The sequence below is a fragment of the Lonchura striata genome, chromosome 2 (genome assembly GCF_050655825.1).
Source record: "Lonchura striata isolate lonStrDom1 chromosome 2, ASM5065582v1, whole genome shotgun sequence".
Taxonomy (NCBI): Eukaryota; Metazoa; Chordata; class Aves; order Passeriformes; family Estrildidae; genus Lonchura; species Lonchura striata.
This window is the reverse complement of record NC_140704.1, coordinates 130909773-130932704: the sequence shown is the minus strand read 5'-3', so window position 1 is coordinate 130932704 and position 22932 is coordinate 130909773. Positions and strand designations below refer to the sequence as shown.

General features: G+C 36.3%; 1 long non-coding RNA gene across 8 annotated transcripts in view; it reads right to left on the bottom strand.

Moving 5' to 3' along the window:
• Window positions 1-20158, bottom strand: part of LOC146768425 (uncharacterized) — an 89136-nt gene extending 68978 nt beyond the window's left edge. For 7 of the 8 annotated variants that reach the window (XR_014952981.1, XR_014952983.1, XR_014952984.1 and 4 more), the window contains exon 1: window positions 14512-20158. This is a non-coding gene — a long non-coding RNA (uncharacterized LOC146768425). The remainder of the gene's footprint in view (window positions 1-14511) is intronic. The other variant, XR_014952986.1, reaches the window with a different exon arrangement.
• Between the last annotated feature and the right edge of the window lie 2774 nt (window positions 20159-22932).

The window sequence follows — 22932 nt, the reverse complement described above, 5'->3', positions numbered from 1 at the left end:
TGTCCTCCAATTTCTAATAATGGCAAATCAGATTTTTTTAAAAAATGAAATATTTATTACGACAAATGAACAGACAAAAGATAACAGATAAAAGGTCTTAATCAGAATAACTACACAGTATGAAACCTAAAGAACTACTATTAGATTATACATATTCAATGGAGAAAACAGTATATTAGGATAGTTTTTTAAAATACTCTGAGATATAAGAATGAAATAAAGATTTTCACAGAATTTGCTTGCAATTAGTATCAATGTAAGAAGATAAAACCAAGTTTAGGGTTATTTAGTCTTTAGAACTTTGGAATTTGTATAATATAAATGTGTGGAGCTTGAAGGTTTCAATCTTCTTTTATTTTCTAACTTTCATTTTCTAACTTAAAAATTTGATATGAAAATCATCAAAAAATGTCTAGTTTTTACCAGTCAAGTGCTACATGCTCACTCTTTCTTGGCACAGGAATGGCCTCTGGTAGGTAGAGGGAATTACTCCACATTCAAAGAGTAAACCTGTTTGACAGTGTACAAATTGTCTCTTAGGAAATTGTACTTATCCATTGCATAATTAGACTGAGTATCTTGCATATAACTTATTTGCTGAGGTCTTCACATTACTTTTGAAAGTATGTCTAGAAATTATGTTCCATTCTATATTCTCTTTGTTAATTAAATAGTTATTTAAAAAGAATCTTTCTATATCATAACTTGTGACCTGAGTGTTACAGAATAAATGGTCAGAACTCTTCACTGCATTTTCATGCTCCTTGTGCTGTGCCAGTACATAGCCCTGCTTCCACTCATATGACAATTAATATGTTTACTTGTGTGTTAATCCTGCACACACTCCCAGCTCCTGCATAGGAATCCTTAATACCTTCAGATGTCTGCAGTAATTTATTATATTATACTACATTATGCTTGAAAACCAGAGATTTTAATCAAATGAACATATATATTTTTTTTTCTTTTTTTTAAGAACTGCACTTATTATTAGGTATTAATCTCGTTAGGCTAAAACCTTCTTTTGTCTCTTAATCATAATGTTTAAGAAAAAAAATATATCCAGTATTTCACAAGCCCTACATGTCCAGTCAGGCTTGTGTATTCAAGCATAAATCAAATATGAATAATAAAGGCTCTGGCTCCAGGCTGCACAGGTTGAGACTGAGAAGACCTTTCCATGAATGCATAGGTTTTATGTAATTGAAACTTCTAAATAGCTCTTTGTCATTGCTGGACCACTCATCTCATGCAGTCAGCAGATCTGTAAGAAATACTTCTGCTCAATACCTAACAGATGGTGACACTTAAGACAGGGCTGACTCAGCACTGGCATTACAAATATTTCAAAAGAGCTTGAAAGATTTTGTTAGCTTTTACTTTCTTAGCTCACAACATATTTTGACGAAAATATGGGAGAAAATTACTTCTGTTTCTCAAACTGGACAGAAGACTGTGGATATTACATACTGGAAAGAGATTTGTTGCTCTCCTTGTAATGAATGCCATTCCCTTTCTCACACCATGTTTGCATCATTGCCCAACAACATTCTACAAATAAGAATGAAGATTTCTTGTGCAAGAGACAGTTACTTATATCTAGCACAAAATCAATCATGACAGTTATTTATGACAAACATGTATAGCAGAGCCACAGAACTGGAGTGACACCTTATCTCTGCACCCATGAAAGAAACAGCCCCCACCTAGGAGAACCTCAATCAATAAAGAACAGACAAAAGAATGGAGATTAAAGAAGGGTTGTACTTCCAAAACATCACAAGAAGCCTCATGTTTCACTGTACATCGTCTGAAATTCCAGTCATGCCCTCTCCTCTGCAGCTGACATACCTGCATACAAGCCAAATTACCTCTTTTTCATTCTCTGCTCTGGGTGTTTTTAGAGAAAAGATTCTGTGGATCTAATACTGTGTCTCACAATGGATTGGAAACTTACTCTATGCCAGAGATTCTTAAATGTTTTTTTAAGAGAAAATAATATTATTGAATGATGAATCTGATGACTGACAGATATTCCTTAAATTATCTTCTATTATATTTTTTTTTATTTTTACAGCTGACTTTATAAAGTGCAAGATACACATTCATTATGATGCTGGCTCACCATCAAGATCATTTTTCTTCATTCCTACTTGTGCAGTTTGGAACATGTCTCATAGAAATCCCATGGCACAAATCTCTTCTGTACTTGCAAAGTCCTTCACTTGTAGGCAGATATACAAGCATGACTTTCTGTCACATTAACACATTTGTTAAGCTTTCATTTTATTAGAACGGAACACAAACAATTCTGGCCTCAGGGACAATGTCAGGAAAGTCACTGATGGACTTTTTCCTGTGTTATCACTTGCCTGTACTTGTTTATCTGCTATCTTTTGTATGTAAATTTTGGGTTACATCATCCCAGTTTCTTATATCACATTTATATGGCATAACAAACACCTTGCTAAACTCCAATTCCTCTAACTTCACTGTCAAAAAGACATTGATTCATGATGAATCCTAAATAACTGGGAAAAGAAGAAAAGAGTATATTATATTTCCAACTCTAAGAACAACCTTACAATGTAGGAGAAAATCTCAGCAAAAGCATATTATAAAGAGAGAAGTCTCTTATAAAAAAGGAAATCTGTGGTGACATGGCTAAGAATGACTCTAACAATTTAAGGGTGTAGACCATTCTAACTGCTAGCTATAGGTGCACCAAGCTACACATTTTACTTCATGAGTCCTCCTCTATCCTATAAAAATTTAATTTCTCTTGAATGATGTCAAATGTGGAAGATAATGTCAGAATCTCCCATGTTTGCTATCAGATAAAATGCCTTAACCTTCATAGCTGTAAAGTTATGCAGTCATTTCTCAGGTCCTTCCTATTCAAGAAAATTACATTTTATTCACTTTTATACAATGGAATGTTTTTGTTTAGGTTTCAGTTTCTTGGCCAACTTGCAATCTGTAAGATTTCAGAAAATACCCATTCCTGGTAAATTAATTTAATGTAGATGAAATTTTAATTATGTAAACTTAGACACTTCCTAAAAGCAAGTAGAGTGGACCACTACTAGAGTGGGGATTACTTATCTCTTTTTCTGCTGTCGTAAAAGTTTTCAAAGGCATAAAATGCAATTCAAATCTCAGCATGTAGCTATCTCTTCATCAGAATTGAGAGTGAAAAGCTCAGTGATGACAAATTCATTTTAGACCTTCTTTAAATGCATTCCTAGAAAGGACCCAGGATCAAAGTCAAACAATTTTAAAATTCAATGGTCATATTTTAAAGACTCCCTAATTCAAAAAATTAATTTTAAAATTTCCTGGTTCCAGCCAGGAAGGGGTTCATTTTTTGCAGCTGCTCATTTTCCAGAAGGAACATGGCTAGGACCAGGTGGTTTTTCTATATCACCTCACACTCTGCAGAGTGGGCAGGGAAGGAAGGGATTCCATCTGCCAGGTAGAGTGAAACAATCAGCGGGGTCAGGTCCTGTAGGGCATGGTGGCAACCATGTGAATCATTTGCCTGTCTTCTATGCTCTCTTCTTAATATTATTGCTGTTACTGTTCATTTTTTCATCTAATTGCTGTCTCCAGGAAAATTTTCTTAACTCCTGATCTTTACCTTCTGTGTCTCCAGTTCTCTTCTCCAGCCTGCTGCAAGGGGAAGGGAGGGAAATGGGAAAGTGAGTAAGCAGCACATGGTTCAGAGTCTTTCAGTGGGAACACTAAGCTGGAGACTACCATTCCTTAGCCACAACATGTGGGATGTGCTATGGCTGTGTCTTTCAAAAGGGACTATGAAGCCAGACATGTTTGGTGGAAAATAGGAACATATTAACAATATGAAGTTTGGTTGTTCTATACCTTATGTATATTTACACCTATACCTTAGAAGAAAAAAGCGTGATATTAGGTTCCAAGGAAAAATTCATATGTAAGCAACTAGTCATTTCTAAAAACCTTAGCCTGATAATTTAATGTCATAGTCTGATCAGTAGGCTTGTCCTTCTTTACCTCTTCTTTTGCTTGTTCATACATGTGCTAATCTTGTACTGCAGCAAACATATTGTACTTTTACTAGATGAGTAAATGAATAAAATTAAATCAATATTAAAAAAAAAGTTTGTGGACATCGCTTAGATGAGGATTTAGAGGGAAAACATCCACAAACAGCAAATGGTACAATCCTAATGGTGTGATCAGATGCTATGGAAGAACTGACCTAATGTGTTTCCTTGTTGCTAAGGTGGAGAAGCTGACTGTCACCACTCCCATTCATGCTCTCTCTTTTATGATTTTGGTTATATTGTCTTCATCTGATCTTCGTCTGACTGCATAATGAGCCAATACATTTGAGTCAATTGCCATAAACTTATTTGGTTTAGTTTTAGATTTGCTGAGTTACCGAGGTGAATTTATCCAGGAAGGTCAGATAGTGTCTGGATGCAGCCCAAAGAGGTACATCACTCAGCTGGAAGGGAGACTGTGGGAATGCAGATGGAAGGAGGGATGGCTGGGAAGGGAAGGAAGGGAGTGGGAGGGACTCTTGATATTAATGAGGCTGTAGGAAGATTCAACAGTGTGGGGACACAATAGCCATCCTTCTAGACAAAAACTAAGTAGATGAAATGTTGGCATCTTAACTTTATGCTTAGTTTACTACACTTCTTGAAAACAGATGTTAAATAAATATGTATACAGCATCATACAGAGCCTTTTAAAAAAATGAAGAGAAGATTGAATAAGATAAAATAACCATATGTCAAAAATGTTAAGAAAAAGGATTCTTGTGGTTATAATACCCTTGTTAAAATTCCAAAATGAATATTTGTCTAAACAGAAGAAAAAGAAATTTATAGAAAATGTCAGAGGTTTTCCTTCAGATTTACAAAGCCTGAGACAAAGCCTTTAGAGGCCTTTAGAGACTGATCCTGGAATGTACTTATCCAAAACATGTAAAAGCATATAAAAATAAATGAAATACATTAAAATAAATAAAAAGTCAATGCAATCTACATTTCACAGAAAGGATCAATCAAGAAAAATCTCGTTATCAATTTTCTCTACATATTCTCCAGCAGGGACTGATCATGGATGTTACTTAATGTGACCTAGTATTACCTTTTATACAAAGATGTATATGTTGAACCACTTTCCAGCAGATACACTGTACTTTTGATTTACATGAGGAACACTAAGTTAGGTTGGACCTAGTATCAAGGCCTGAAGAATTTTTCGGAAGTATACTCAGAATCTCATTGCTCAGTAATTTCCTAGTGAAAACTATTTAAGATAGTCCTCCATCTAATTATCATTACAGATTAAGAATTAACAATAAAACAAAGGCATGCATTATATCTAGATATTTAAGTTTAGGAATCAAGCATGTTTTCTTAGGAAAGCATGAAAATAGCTAAATAGGTTTGATTTGGTTTTCTGCAGTTTGGGGTTTTTTTTCGGGGCTTGGTGTTTTCTTGACTGTTTATGACACTTTTTTGACTATAATAGCTGGTTAGAACCTACAATAATTTTACTTCTTAATTAAATCACTGCTCTGCTGTATCTGTTTTCCTGCTTCCCCACCACCTGGCAATGTTTATACTGATAATCCAACTAGACTATAGACGCCATACTTTCCTTCTCTGCCCTTTATATTGCTGGCAAAACAGTTCTTCTAGTTTTGCAAAATTCCCTTGGAATCTCCAAAGAAATCTCTCCAAAGTAACAGTAGGTCAGATTCAGCCAGCTCCTCCAGGACTTCTTGGTTCATATTATTCAGACAATCTGATTAAACATGTATATCTGTAGTAGGTTTATTCCAATTCCCTGGGGGTTGTATTGGTCTGAAAAAGCATTTCATTTTTTTAATCTGATACACATATAGCATTCTGCTTCTCCCTAATTAGAGAACATTAACATTTCTTGAGCATTAATTCCTTTTTTTTCTCTGTTGACATCTTACCATCTGCGGCTGGTTATGAGCTTTTATCACCAAGAGAATTTTATTTTGTCTTCCAGTATTCTTTACTGCCTTTACTCTATAGTTCTGTGCTTTTCCCTAAGTGCACACATGGATTATGTTCAAAGGTATAGATTATTTACAAGAGTACCTACAGAAGTTATTCATCAATGGACCATCAAGTTCATAGCGTGTGAATGTTGTTATTACAGTAACTGCTAAGAAAGGTATTGGTTTCACACTGTAGTTTAATATTATTTAATTTAGTTTTACTTGTAGTGCCTAGAGAGGTTTCATAAACTAGTAGTTATCTAGAAATGTTTTATATTCCATTTTTAGATCATATATTTATGTTATACAAATACCAGAATGTGTGCATAAGTGTCTTGTTAATAACACAACAAAGATCTCTTTACAAGTTTCCCTGTCTCTGAATCCAGAACCTATTTGCAAGTTCAGACATAATTTCCAAATAATCTCTTCACAACAGAAATAGTGAAAGTAGTTTAATTTCAGAGATATGCAGATTTTTTTCTTAATATTTGAGTTTTTTCACTTAAATGCATAGGTTATTTATCAACATTTCAAATCTTAACTAAAATGGGAAAGCATCTAGCCAAGGAATGTAGGTGATCCTTGCTCCCATAAATAAGTTTCTGACCTTTCTGCTTGAGTCTGACTGTGTCTTTTGGTCTTTTCTAGCTGAAGTTAAATACTAATGAGTTTTCAATGACGTCTCCAAGACTTGAGCACACCTCACTTAATTCCTCACAGGACAGCCTTCTCTTCATGACAATTCTAAAGAGATCATTAAAGAGCTAGAACAAATGGGAAGGGAACCCACCTGATCTCAGGGCTAAGTGAAGACCATCTACACCCGAGGGGCAGGAAGACAGGAGCTGAGGGCATTGGCTGGGCAATGAGCTCCTGGGGCTGAGCAGAGGCTGGTAACAGGACAAGGGGCTGAACAAGGGCCAGGAGGTACCTGTAGGTGCCATCAGCGTGACAAGGTGACAGGACTGAGGAAAAGGTACAAAATACGGGAAGGATTCATCCAGAAGATGTGTCTGATGTCCATCAGGACAAGGGGGACAGGGCTTCAGATAAATAATCCTACAGGGGACAGGGTTGCAGATAAATAATCCTACAGCTCAACTCAGACAGGTGTTGAGGAAAATGGCCTTAGAAAGATTCCTGGGGCTGAGAGTTTCCATAGGGCTTTCAAAGAAGGCTGGTCAAGATTGCTGGGGGATATCAGAGCTAGAAAAGGAGAAGAGAAAAAACAATATGTACAGAGGTGTGCTACAGGGGATTCCTTACAGGTGATTATGATGATGAAGGCAGTAACAAATAGCCAATGTGAACAGTTATTTTTGACATAGCCATCAACCTTGTTGGGAGGAACTGAAGCTTTCTACTGAAATATGTGATGTTTCCTGTCCACTGACCCCAGCAAAAAAATTGTAAGCACCTTTCTGCACTGTGGTGCATGAAAAATGATGAGAATATTTAGGATTTGAATAAAACTCATGGTTGCACTAGGTAAAAATATAGACTAATTTAGGAGCTTATTGTCTTTGTCAGGTCTTTCCTGAAGGGAAATAACTAATATTGGCCATCTCAGCTGCCTCCAAGGCCTGATTCTAATTATTCTGTTGTTTGATTTAATTTACATATGAAAACAGATATTTCTATTACCTGCTATTTTACAATTGTCTCTTTCATTATTTCAGTCTGAAAAAATCAAATTATGCCAACACTATTCATGCATTGCCAGACCACATTTCTCCCAAAATTGCTTGCTTCAGTCCACAGCTGATAAGGAGGCTCAAAGTCACTACAGAATATGCTGAATTTCCTCCCATTATCACAAAACATATCTACATATCTACCTATCAAAGCTTTCCCTCCTAACACCACAGATTTAGAACACAGATTCTAGAGGGCTAGTGGACTTGACACATTGAAACCAAAAGACTAATGAATCCCTTGCTCCACAAACTGGTACTACTTTGCAGCCTTAGGAAAAGGAGAGAGAAGATGCAGTCTGTCACTACTCTGCACACATCAGCGAGGGGAACCCTGAATTATCCTGTGAGCCCAGCAAGGTCTTGGAACTGGAACTGTGGGAAATGGCAGGGGGTTGGTGGGAAAATCATGTGGAAGAGGAGGCTGATAAGCATTACTGTATCTGTGTTTGTCACCTTGCACAATCTGCCTTGTAAATTTAGGAATGTAACTGATAGTTCACATTATAAATATATTCTAAAATAAAATTAATATTTACTTTTTTCTTAATTTACTCTTTATTTAGAATCTTGGTCCTGAACAATTACTTATTTCTATGTTATTTTTATTTGCAGAAAGTCTTGTGGGCCTTATAATGTTAATAACAAACAAAGTGCCTTTTCAGTTATATTAGATATTTTTGTCAAAAATCTATATAAAACTTCTCAACTAGATGCTTCCACTTTATTATTTGACAGTCAGACCTACAATGCTACTATTTTAAATTAGTACAAATCATATGGTTTTGGGTTTTTTTTTTGTTAGTTAATTTTTTTTTTTTTTAATAAATGCAGCAGGTGTTAACAAGAGAACTTTCCAGAGAGAACACATTAATACTGCCCCAGCCAAGCTACAATCTAGGGTTTCTGGTAGGGTCTGTCATCCAATTTAATATCCTGGATATACAATATAATCAGATCGCTGGCAAGATTACCATGGGAAAATATAAATTTCTCAATTCAACTGTCCCAGGGTGTGATTGCATTCCATATAACACATACCAAGTTCAGGACAGCAAAGAAAACCAATGTTTGTATTTCAACTGTATGAGAAAGTTGGTTTTGGACATGGTAGCTGTGCATGAAATCCCTCATTTTTTAACTAGATTAAGCACCAAGCAAAACAGCATTTACTGTCTGAGTGAAATAGCAAATTCTAGAAAACTTTTGAAGCATTTCAGCTTCAGTAGGTCCAGGGGCCTTGGCATACATAAAGACATGCTGCATAAATTTGATTTATATGGGCTTTTTGGTAAGTAATCCCAAACTTCTTAAAGAAGGCTTGTAGCCTTCTCCACAAATATATTTCTGTTCCTTAAAGGAAAGGCCTCCTGACAATTTTATCACTTTCTTCCTATGGACATGCAGAAGGAGCAGCTTTTTGTGAAAACTGATTATTTTCAGAGTATAAATATTAGAGCCTGGAAAAGCAGTAATGTTTTAGCATGTGAATTTATGAGACAATTCAAAGTCAAAAAGGCATATCATTAATTTATAACTTTTATTTGTCCTGTTTTTTTAATTTTTTTTTTAATTGCTTTGAGTTTTGTTTGTTTGGTTTTCCTCAGTCAGTTTTTTTTTTATTCCTTTGGGTCCCAGTGCTTTCATGTGCCTGAGTGAATATTTCTTGATTTCAGATGCATATGTAGTTGCATATGGGTATAAGTATGTTGGTATGCAGAAAACTGCACCCTTGTCCCTTCCATATAAGTTGAAAAAGTCAAATGGGGTATTTCATTTAAGGATGTAGGCTATAGTATGTGTGTTTCTTAATTTTTTGATATTGTTGTTGAATTTCTGCAGTAGATTTAATAGAAAAACATTATTTTTCAAAATACTAATGCGTCAATGTAGACCTATATGAAAATTAACAGAGAGAGGTTAACCACACAATGTGATTAAAATTTATTTCTCAGCCACAAATATCACACCTGTGATATTTCAAATATCTTTAGCTAATGAGTTTTTTAGAAGTGAAAAAAATACCTTAGTAAGTTGAGAATAACCAAAACAAAGAACATTTCTTCTCCAGTTGTTTCATCTTTGCAAAGTCCATAGTCCTTTAAAAGAAATCTAATTAAATCTAAAGGAAAAAATTTATAAAAATTTCTTTCTTTTAAGGCCACCTGTTATATTTTCTTTCATGTTCAAGTCCTGATACTGGGCCATATTTAACTTATCACAGCTTGAAGTTTCTTATAAAATTTGTTTAGAAAGTTTGACTCATGACTGCAAAATAACTATGTTTTGCAACTGTGTTCTGATTAGATGTATCCTACCACACTTGTAATAGTTTTAGGTGGATGAGGAATAGAATTTTCTTTAATTAAATGCTGAGGATTAAAAGAAATTGAATAGAAACTTTGCAGGCTGGTTTATGATGTTTTTATTCATTTTGAACACTGCTTGACTTCAACAGTAATAACTAAAGTACAGGGCTGGAATGTAATGGGACTCCTCATGTGCTGGAACACGGCCAGGAGTGATAGGATTTTGCAGGATGTAACTCCAAGTTACTGTCCATAGTATCTTTACAGCTGCTCATTTCAAACAAAGTGTTTGGTTAGTACATTTCCACACAAGTTTGTTGTTAACACTACTTATATTTCTATCCAGCAACTAGAAAGTCTGTCTGTGGTGCAACTGAGAAACATATTTAGGAAAGATAATTTTTTTTTTGCATACATGAGAATACTAAAACCTTGGCAAAGTAAATGCTAAACTGAAATATCCCTGTTATCCTCTCCTTCAAATGGTGTCATCTATCCCAATTCAAACTGATCATAGATAATCTAAAGCCTAAGAGTGAATCACTTTAAGGTCTAGGTATCCTAAAAATGAACATACAATTGTCCAATGTCTATGTACACTTTTTAAGCATGCACAGTCTTTTTTTTTTTTTTTTTTTTTTAACAAGAACAATTTTATATTATTTTCATCTGTCAAACAGGATCTGTATTGAACAGGACATGTAGTGATTATTTCTTGGTGTGTATCCCACTTAAGACAATACCATAAGTAGCAGCTTGAAATGCTTATAAATAGTTACATTAAATAATTGGATGAGAATTGTTGTAGCTGAATTAACTAAAATTTAAAAGGGCAAACTGAAATATAGTCTGTGATATTAGTGAAAAAAATTGGCCACAATGTGATGTGTAACATTAAGTAATTTATATATATTTTTTAATGCCTTTCAACTGTTAGTGGAATACATTTAAAGGAGGGAAACGTTTGAGCCTGATGCATTCAGTATGCACCTACATGATTTAGAGGAAGATAAAACTGTTGCTCTCATTTCCTTGTATCCAGGTAACACTAAAGTATTTGGACCAGCCAACAGTACAAAATAAAGGGATCAAAGCTGAAGAGATTTCAATGGAAACAATATATAATGAGTTTACACTTATGTAAGTTCTAAAATAAAGAGAATGCACTTAATAATGGTATTTTATGAGAGACACAATAGAGAATGAGCCAAAACATTACCAGCACAAAGTATGTATCTCATAGAAAAGCAAAATATAGGGGCATGCCAAGATAACAAAACAGACATTTTTACTTTCAGCAAAGGAGCCAAAAGTTGAAGTAAATTTTTCACAGGGCCTTAAGGTGACTATGAAAATACTTCATAAACACCTTAAATGGAATATATAAACCACAGATCAGAAGGGCTATCCAAAAACACCCCCTCATCCCACTTCTAACTTGCTTAAAAGCTCTAGCTCTTTATATTTCCTGGCAAGAATTCTTTTAAAAACCTACAGTTGTACACACCCAGGACTGGCACCCCATCTCTGTGTTCCACCTGTGGTTGCTTGTGTTACAGAAGCTTGGCAGTTCTGTGCCTCCTTTCTCTAAACACCCTCCTGAGACTCTGTACTTTACACTGTATCCAACTGAAAGCAGAGAGATCTTGTAAAACCAGCCCAACTCAGTGGGTACTGACCTAGAAAATGGAAAACTTCTTCCTGCTGTAAGAAAAAAAAAGTGTTTTGAATAATAACCTTTATATTCAAGGAGAATATCTATAAGTACCAGGCTTTTCTAAGTGATGAAAAAGTAGTGTCACCCTTTCCAGCTTCTGAAGATAGAAATGTGGATCCAATAGGGTGGAGAACACTTGAAGAGAAACTGGTGAACAAAATTTCCTTAGTTAATGATAAAGCCAAAGCTTGCATTGTCTGTCTTAGATTTTGAAGTGTTTTGAAGCCCCAACAGCAGTTCACTGGATTTCAAACTTTGACTAAGTCTTCAGGTCCCTAAAGTCAATGACTGACTTATTGTTTAACCTTTTGTATTAACCTAATTTTAAGTACATAACCAGATTCAAAAGTGCCTTTTCTGAGAAATAGATAGTAATCTCTCTTTATAACTCTTCTGCACTCCAGATTTAGGTTTACAATCATCTAAATTCTAAAGATGTGAAATTTTTGGATTTCCTGAGGTCTACAGCCAATATGAAAGGCATAATATTGACATAAGGGCAGTCTCCTTGACTAGCTATGAAGTGGAAGACCTAGTGCTAAGAGCCGTATGCCTTAGCTGCAGTAGATTTCAAATTAATGTGTTTGTAGTCCAGGAAATTATATATGCCACTGGCAAAAAAGGATGATTTTCTGTTGAGATGGAAGTTCAAGGGTCTAATGGGAACAGAAAAACACAGAAAAGTTACTTGGAAAGGAAAGAAGCCATTTCTTTGTCTCCTATGTGTGGTACACTGAAACTTTCTGTACTGTTGCTCAATCCCAGTAACTCCTACATTCCTGCTGTACAGGGCTTCATTTACAGGACCAAAGCAGCTCCTCATTTTCTTCCTTAAATTGGTTCCCAGGTTAGGTTAAGACTGTTGAGGAGAAGTACAAGGGCAAGTAAAGTTTTCAACTAGGAGTCCCCAGATTTTGGTCCTACTTAAATGCAGTCTAAAGAGCGGTACTGGAGGGCTTTCACCACTTAATCAAATGCCGTGACACCTAACGTACACAGACAAGTTCAGACAGACCTAGTATTGTTCTGCTCAGACTCTGAGCTGGTCAGAACTAGAAACTGCTTAGCCATGCTGGTCTGGTGCTGTGCCAAAGCTAACAAGCTGTGGGCTTACCAGGTCAGGCATAGTGCCACAGAAAATCCTCTGTGTGGCTTATGGATCAGAATAGTTTCTTGTAGCCAACCTCAGAGCTGACACAGAGAAACTCAAGTCTGCTTCTTCATGTGTTTGGAAAGAGGTTCAGGATCTGAGCTCCTTGCTATGCCCTTCCCTTTTTGTCTGAACACAAGAATTTTCTGCTATGTGATGCACAGTGGCTCAACTCCAAAGTAGAGATGGTGGATGTTTCTTTCCAAGGTACTACAGGGGCAAGTTATAGGGTAATATCCTTCAACCAACAAGGGCCTAGACTTTGCTCAGTTCTCCCACTCTCAATGGGGTCTCAATGCCTCTTGTGTAGGGGACAGACTTGTTTAGCCAAAAGTCACAGCTGCCTGAGTCAGCCATTTAGACTGACTCAGCCATTTTAAAGCCATTTAGGAAACCATGTGTGTTGTGGATTTATATTGCATCTTTGAGTTTGAATATATTATATTCTTCTGGATTTCAAATCCAGGTTCTTTTTCACAACAATTTATCAACTAATCTAAACCACTTCTTATTTATACTGGAGTTCCATACTTCTCATTTCATCCTTTCTGCACTGACAACTGAAGTGAGACAGCTGATGAAGCTTAAACAGCAGACAGGTTTTCACAAAACTAATTTTACATTATGAAATGGTTTGCCAGTTTAATCTATGCTTCAGTGTCATGAAAGATCAAAAAATAAAGTGACTCTATTCTGGGGGCAAGATTGTATCACAACCACATCTTAGATTGGCTTTTACAATTTGAGGACACTGTAAAAGTTACACTTCCATATGAAGTTCTGGATGTCTAAATTTAATGACTAAATTATTATATCAGTTTATTCAGACTAAGATATAAACAGCACAGAAAAACACGCTCTTTTACATCATTATCCTGAACAGCGGGCAGATACACAGGCTTTGAATTGTCTTTTGGCAAGCCCCAATTCTTCATGAGGTCACAGAAATTAGGACTCCTGATGTAACTATGTAGGTGAAGAGCCTAGAATTGGAGGCAGTGAGTATTTGAATGGTCATACCAAATGTCAACTCTCAGTGATAAAAAGTGGGTTAGACATGAGACCTCTTCCATGCAGAAGACATGAATGACAGATAACTAAAAAGGAAGAAGGCTTATGTTGTTCCAGTAAACCAGAATTGCGGTGCTGTACATCCATCTTTCTTTGTTTCTTCCAAAATAATTGAGTGTGAATTAGAAAAAAAATCTGAAAAGAAAACACTCCCCCTGGCGAGACGGAAATCTGAATAGTGAGTCATGTTACTGAGCATGCCTATCAACCAGTTAAATTATGTGATAATGACTATGCAGTACTGAAGAGCATTTACACACCTGCATTTTGAATTTGACACTGATGGGCAAAGCAAAGGGGAATATGTATGTATGAGACTGCTTTATGGACAATCTTCACTATTTTCTTGATTGACTGATTGGATGACTCACTACTGAGATATGACTCTTACCACTTAAAAGATTCTCTGCCATAAGACTGTCAGTGGGAAGGAGATTGTTTTTTAGCAAAAGCAGTCATTTGCAGCAATCAGGGAAAGAAAAGCAGCCATAGTAAACAGAGCTAGGAGATACGACCTTAAATATCCTGTTAGTACTCACAATGTCCTGAAACAGAATATCTGCAGCATGATGGAGAGGGCAGGTCCAGGTCTTCCAGAATGGCAGCTGAAAGGATACCCCTCTGTCTTTATTTTATGTGATTTTTGTGTTCATCCCAGGTTTTGCTGGAAAAATAAATGCTGCTTACAAGAGCCTCTCCATGGTCAAATAATTGCAATTAGATTATCTAGCCACAAATAAAATGTTTTAACTAGAGCTTTTCTTTAATATGAGAAGTTTGCATAACCCTGTAACCACTATGACTGCTATGGTTACCTCTGTGGAACAGTAAATACAAGGCAGGGACTCATCTCTGACTCAGAACAGTTCATGTCCCCACAGTTAAACTCTGCAACTGCCCAAACCAGAAAGGCTTTATTCAAATGGCTTGCCAGAAGTGGGTTTTAGCCCTTACTGAGCTCCAAACTGTACATGGCTACTGTCTGTGCAAGCACTCATTCACATGACTCTAAACTATGCCAGGGACTATCCTAGAAGTTACATGTCAATGCTTTACCCCTTTTTTATAGAGTAACCACAGCCTGTAAAAGAAGTAATATGCTTGAGAGACCAAGTTAAAATATACCCTGACATATCCACATATTTCATCTTTTTGGCTATAGTTCAGTTTTTATTTTGTTAGACAAGGGAAGATACCTGCTGGCAAACAGAATTGGACCAGACTTATGTGCATGTCTTGTAAACCATAACAATCTGGATTTAGACTGACGTATTTATCAGCTTAACTTCCATCTCACTACACTTTGAGAGTATAAGAGAATGGGGATAAATTTGCCATTGAAAGTGGGTTTAAATGCATTAAATGATGACAGAAATGCTTAGATTATTCAGCTTGAGAAAACTAGACACACATATGGGCACTGATTTTTCTTTTTCACTAGCTGTTGTGTGAATCAAGAAAGAAAATACCTTCTTTAGTTTTTTGCAGCAGGTTTCTTTCTAGCAGAGGCTAGTTGTTATGTGGGGATTTTTAATGTGTTAAGATCACTAAGGATTTGAATTTTTCCCCCTGAGGGGATATTGCTATGTGAACGAGTTTCATTATCTACAGGAAGTTGCTGGGATACGACATGTGTTTGTCACAAGAAAATTTTCTAATCAAAATTGATGTAAATGCTTATGGAATCTCTCCTGAATTGCAGAATGCCAAACATCAATGTCAGACATCTCTGTCTCTGAAAGGAGACCAGATTTGGATACCAGTGGGATTCATAGAGACCCAGGGCATTCACCCTTCACCTGGTAGTGAGCAGCCTTTCTGATTGACTGACACAATGAACCCGCCAAACCAGGCTCTTGGAACCTATATTTTTATGCTCCTACAAGCCACATGCTCTTAATGTTTTTACGTGGCTATACTGCTTCTTAGACCTTTGCTGCACCAGTTTAAAAACTCTTGGTTCTTGTGGACATCTGCTGCTTTTGTTTCCCCCCATTTTGTGCTTCTTGCTCTTATCTTTTCAACACCTTTTCTTGTTTTCAGCTCTCCTTTAATCTTGGTTTAATTGCTTTAATCTTGTTTAAATCCATTTGACAATGGATTTTTCTGTTTGCCTTGCCTTTTCGAATACAGGTATTTTAACACATGCCTTTCCTTTCTCCCTGTTTTTTTCTTTGGTCTTCTGTTACAAGGTTTCTGTTTCTCTTCTGTTTTTTACTTTGCCTGCCTTGTTCCCCAGATGGACTCCTAGATAAATAGATTATAAAAAGTATTCTTGTCCCATATTCATCTGCTACTGTGTGATGTTTACCTGAGCTAGAAAAGGCTATTTCAGGACTTCTGAAAACTGTCACCTATAAAGGAATAAAAAAGCAGGTTTTGGTATTATTATATTATACTCAGTTACCCAACTGAGCATGGTGTTGATAATGCCAAGGGCACAGATTTGATCCCGGTACAGACCATTAACTCAAGAGCTGGACTTGATGATCCTTATGGGTCCCTTCCATTTTAAAATGCTCTGTGATTCTGAGTTATCATACAATAAGAGTTGAAGATATTTTGCCCCAAACTCTTCCTTTTCTTCCTGCAATGCTCATAAAGATTTCTCTAGTTTTGCAAGGCTATGGCAGACTAGGACCCACAGAAAAAATTTCACAAACATGTTTGTGGAAGAATGCAAGTATGATTTTGGTATCAAATCAACTACTTTAGTTAAATTATTGCATTATGATTTATTTATATGCATGAAGTTCTAAAGTTGGTATGGTTTGGATACTTAACCTCTAGTACAAGAGACAATATTTTGACAGTATTTATTTTCAGGGAACATTTAGTCTATTTTAAACACCCTCATGAGAAGAAAGACTCAAGAGAAGATGACAAAATGTATACATATATGATTTGCAAAGACTTTTGGTAGAGTATCAAATCACAGAGAAGGACTAAAAAGAAACCTTGCAGGAAAGGTTTAGTTCAACCAAAATGTTTCTTTGTGAAAATGATTCAGTACTGTTTTGTACTGTCACTTAAAAATACCTTTAAGGTTCATATAGAATAAGATTCCCTTGTACAGATGGAACTAAGCATAGAATCTGTGTCTCAGATTATGTTGCTACTGTTTCTGCAAAGTCATAGTACAGCATATATGCCTCCAAATAATAATAACATATTACAAATAACAATAATATAGATACCACTCCAAATCTTGTAGTCTTGTGTGTGGTAAATCACAGGTAAACACAAATTTGCTACTGAAAGCCACATACCTATGGTAAGCAGGCTCCAAGTTTACTTTCATCAGAGCTCATTACCTCTGAATCAGTTTTCCCCTATGACATAAAATATGGACAGAATGAGTTTGTACCAACTCAGAGTGAAGGCGAGGAAAGCATGTACTACCTCTGAGCGTGTGTAGCAAAGGCTTAGCCCTGCCCACAACAGACACACTGCAGACCAGGTACTTCAGTCCCTCTGCTTGCTTTTTTTTCCCCTATGCTCATAATTTTACTATCCTGACAAGTCCTAAATAGACAGCCTGTTTTAACCCACTTAGTGACAAAAGGATGTTGTCCTAAAATCTATAACTGTCTTTTTCAGTCAGGATTTCTTTGATGCAGGAAATGACTCAGATCTACCTTGAATGTTAGAAGAGCTAGGACTGACCCGTGCAGCACTTCTCACATAATATTGGGCTCAGGCAAGGGAGCAGCCCTGGGGCATCTCAAAGCCCAAGTATCTTCAGATGGTCCAAGCTGTCAGTGGGTGACCTTTACCAGGCTGAGTGATATCTGTCTAGCACAACCCTGGCACAAGAGAAGTATTATATAGGACTAATCACCAGTTTTAAGCAGTCTGATTTTTACATTTCATCTTCATCCGGCCTGTGATTTGTAGGTTGAAATTTTGTAGAAAGACAGCTGCTGCAGTAAAATCGCATGTCAAACAGCATGTACAAGACACAAATGCCTATGATGTTACACCTGTTTAACTCTCATTCTTTTCCATCTTACTCCCTTCCTTTCTTCGGGAAAACAGGGCCTCGTTTCAATCCAGTTAATCAAATGTAAGCTTTGATGTGTTTGATAAGTCCAGGTTTTAGTTGCCATGGTAAAAGCTATCCTACTTGGTTCTGGATTTTTATTAATCTTAGTTGGCAAAGAGTAGTTCACTTAATAATGTTTTCTTTCTGAAGAAAGCATCATTAAAGCATGGAGAGTTTTTATTAATAAATGGAAACACTGAATTATGTTTGCCTGCTGATGTAAAACACGGAAGAAAAACTTCAGTTGGCACAAATGGAAATCAAACTAGAGTCTTCCTGTAGCTTTTGTAGGATTTTGTAGGATCTTGCTGTTTCCTGAATCATTTGGTATCCCTGCTGGATGCAATTGTTTCCAGTGCATGAGAATTTCAGGAGTTATTTTCTGTTGAGATATAAGGAGAAATTTGAAAATTGTTTTATCTTGGACTCTTTGCAAATTAATTAAATTTGAGATAAGTTAATAGTAAAACAAACTTTTTTGACATGATTATAAAAATAGCTACTTAGCTGAATTTTATTGTTGCATAATTGTCTGCCTACAAAGGGAATACCATAGTTGCTTTGCATTATGCTGTGAGAGGACATAATTGAAAGAAATAAAGAACATGTCATGAGCACAGTATTCTTTATGTTATATAGTTTCTAATGTGTTTTCTAACATTGAAAACTAGTATTTCCTTTTTATCATTGAAAAATCATATTATGTGGTGTTTTCCAACCATATAAACATCAGTACCTATAAATTATAAATTACTTTTTCCAATGGTAGTTGATAGTTTTTCAAAAGCAACACTATAAAAATTTAGAAATGTTACTTACTCCTTCAATTCAGCAAATTTTAACATTTGAAATTATCTATATCTGAAAAATAAGTTTTCAATTGTTGAAATTAATCTTGAAAAATAATACTCTAATATATGCTCTTGATTGTGTGGGACATTAATATCTTCTCTCAGTCATAATTAGGGTATTTGGGCAACTGATAAAACTTGTGAAATCAAATCAAACATAGCTAGAAAAACTAGTGAATAGTGGGTGAAATTAGGCAAGACTGTGGTGTGAAGAGCTTTTAAGATCATATAGTTTCAGGAACAAAAATTTTTTCAGGACCTAAAATTTTTTTGGTCCTGGTAAAAAATTCTTCCAATCGCTGTGGACAGAGCATGGAGGCCTTCAGCATAGTGACTCCTACTCCCAGATTTGTTGTCATTTTTTTCAAAATGCTGGGGTATTTTTCCAAAGGAAGCTCTGTCTTTTCAGAGCTGTCTCCTAGGAAGACTTGTGAGATGACACCTTTGCTACAGAAAGCTCAGCAATGTCCAGATTGACATGCAAATTGGGCTACTAAAGATCATTTTTCTAAGCCAATAGAATGTGGACAAAGCCTTTTTCTCAAAAAACATCTACAGTTGTGGAAGAATAGGACTGCTGATTTTGTAAAAAGAGAAGATTGACAAATTTATCAGGAAAACTTGCCTGTGAGAAGATCCATGCCTGATCAGTTCTGCTTCACTGCTTCAGCACCTATTGAGCTTCTGCTAAATGCTGTGCAAGTCTAAAAATGAATCCTGGCAACTTGGCTGGTACTCCTTGTAAAAAGGATTGCAATCAAACTCTGAATTTTGCATAAAAACCAAATCATCACGCTGCTTGAAGCTTGGAGCGTTCTTTACTGCCCTGTTGAATAATTAATGATAAAGCCTGAAAAGGCAAGATTGACTCAACAAAGTATATTATCTGAACCACATTTGGAAAAGGTTTTCTTTACTTTTATCCCAAAAAAGCAAATGCATTTTTGTTGTTCTGATACTTTTGTTTCCTTTTCCCTTTATAGCCATTCTTAGATCATAAGTGCATAGCATTTTGCTTTGTTTAAAGAGGTTGCTAATAAAAATATTGATATTTTGTTGAAGTGTATTCAATTTGCTCCTAAGGCAGACAAGGTTGCTTGGTAATTAGAGCTGTAAGGTTTAAAGGTTCAGTTGGCTTCCCAGGGCTTTGGGGTTTGTTTTGGTTTATTTTCCATTCATAGACTGTTATACTGCAGCCTGGAAAAGAAAACTGCATTACAAGCTCTTTTCAAATTAATAGAAACGTATTAAACAGATAAATGTATTATCCTTTATTTATGGAATAATGGCATTATTCCATAAATATAGGATATTTTTATATCCTATATTTAGGTGACAGGGAATCTTCTTCTGCTGATTTGTCTATCTCTACCACTGTGAGTCCCGGTAAAGAAGTGATCCTGACATTGGAATCTGGTTGGTCACAGTAAACCAGTTTGTTCTTTGAAGGGAAGTTGTGTTTTGTCTATGCCACTGGAGAATTATGGTTTAAATAAGTCTTATTACTTCCAATTCATAACCACTCAATAAACAAGAGGCACTAAAAAACCTCCTGCGCATATATCATATAAAACAAAACATTCCAGCATCTCATTACCATTGCAGGGGTTATAGGAGATGTGTGAGCAATTCAGGTTCATAAGGCCAGAGGTGAGAAAACTTTTATCAAGGAGTGCAAGTGTGAGAGGTAAGGGACAGTGTCTCCAGCATGTAGGAAAAGGAGGATTGCTCCTGCTCAGCTGCAGGTATATGCTGCAAGGAAGCCATGCCCACCCTGAGCACAAGGATTTTTTCAGTGCCTTGGAAGGCAATACAGTTAAATAGTTATACTGGGTAAATCTTTTGATCAAGACTGTTTCAAACAGTATTGTGGTTTATTATCCTCAGCGTTGTCATAAAAATGATGTTTAGCATGCTCCAAAACAATTTCCAACAGCAGATGAGATTGGTGTCAGAGAGAGCTACAGTTTTTTGCCTAATTTGTGTTGAAAAAGAATATACAGCAGTTCTGTTTACCTAGTGATACCTTTTCCTGGTCTTAAAAAAAATTGAGAGCCAGATATGGTTAAGGGATAAGAGGTTTTTACCGCAGTATTTTAAAAAGACCACTTCACCAAGGTAGAATGTGCTGCAATACACACACCGGATAGATTGTGTGTACAATTTTGGGACCTTACAAATTAGCATTTCTGAAAAAGGATGCCTTAATAGGAGGCCTGGATGAATGGAGTGTTATTCCCCCATCTGTGTAATTCCCCCTGGATGGGCCAAATCTTCAGTTTTTAGGATGTATTCTAGAGAGGACCTTGGTTTTCCAAGATAGCATAGGGTTTTCCGGCCTCCAACTGCAAGGCCTTTAGGATATTTGGTCTCCTGGACTGATAAAATACTAGGACTATGCTAAGTTCTCAGACTTAAGGAATTACAAGTATGCATGCTAAGAATACTGAAGATACATAAAAATTTATAAAAAAGGTATATAAAAGAAAAGGCAAAAAATCATCAATAGAACAATCAGGAAAACAACAAATTCATCTTAAAATATGCTTATATCCTTTCCTAGTTGGATGAGATTTCCAAGACCGTTTTTTTTTGTGAGGCACAGTTATTTTCCTGGTTTTGTCATCTTTCATATTTTGTTTTGGAAAGTCAGTATTTTGTTTCTGACAAATTCTCATCTTACACCAGTCAGAGTAGTGATATACTGGGCACGCAGGATACACAATTGCTGACTGTCTTTACATGCAGTATAGGCTGCAATTTTGATGACGTGAAATCTAGTCTAATTGCTGGTTTCTCTAGTGCCGTTTCATCTTGCTGGCCTATGCATTCCAGTCTCTTCCTTGTGCTGGCTCCAGACCCTGTGTGCAGCACAGTAAGTCAGCACTAAACAGACCTGACTGTACAGGCAAGTGTTTTCTCATGATTCAGCACTCTGTGTCAGCTCAGCTGGAGCTGGCCCAAGAGGGCCTGATGGAAGGAGAGTGAAACTCTGGCAGGCAGCACTGAGATCAGTTTAGGCTGCCACAGGGCAAACACTTTTGTGCCTCTCACAGCTATTTCTCCACAGTATCTGTACCTATCTCACAAAATGTTCCTTTCCATTTGACATTTGCTTAACACTGATAGTTAGCAGCTAGTGTGTCATTCAGCTTTTGCAGCACCTACCTCACACACACACTGAAGGCATACCTGAAGGCTATCACTAAGACTAGCAATGCAACACTTTTTTGCTATTTAACAGTATTATTAACAGCTGGGAATATAATGCATTACTTTTGCTAGAAGTTGTTTTTGTCTGCTTAAGCCTATACAAAAAAACTTTGAGATAACAGACATGCAGTCATAGGAGAACCTGTATAATGACCTAAACCAACAGGAATGGCTACAATGAAAACAAGACCAGCTAGCTTGTAGTGTTACATACAAGTTTTCATAAAAGAGAATATGGGCTATATTACATGGCTAATATAGCATTTAATGCTTCACTTAGCTATATCCACTTCTGAAGAAGGATGTGTCTGTCAGGTGAACTGCATTTGCCACTCACAGGAGAAGGCTGATAACACCTAAATGTGGCATAAAAAAAGTCCCAAATTAGGCGATGTTGTTGCAGGAAAGAAGAGTATGGAACTAGAGAGCTCTAGTGTCATTCATTTAGTAGTGAAAAACATCAGGGAAAGATCTGCAAATTGTGTTGGGGATGCATGTCTTGGGATGTTGTGGTATTAGATAAAAGGTACTTGATCATTTAAGGATGAATGACAAACGGCACAGGAAATGGGTGATTTAGAACATCTTGCATCTGTTGTGTTTGGATGATTCTATTATCCACCTTTTCCCTTTGCTGGGGATAAATAGGCTGAACTAGCATAAAGGAGCCTGTTCTGCTACTGCTGCCATCTGTTGTAAGACCAGTTTGAGAATCCCTCAAAGAAAACAATTAGAATGCTAGTAATTTTTAAATTTTCCTGTTTCCCTTTTTTAACTCTCTATCAAGCAGAAATTTATATTTGCTCATCATAGATTTCTTTCATTTAAAGCAAAATACACAAAGAGAAAAA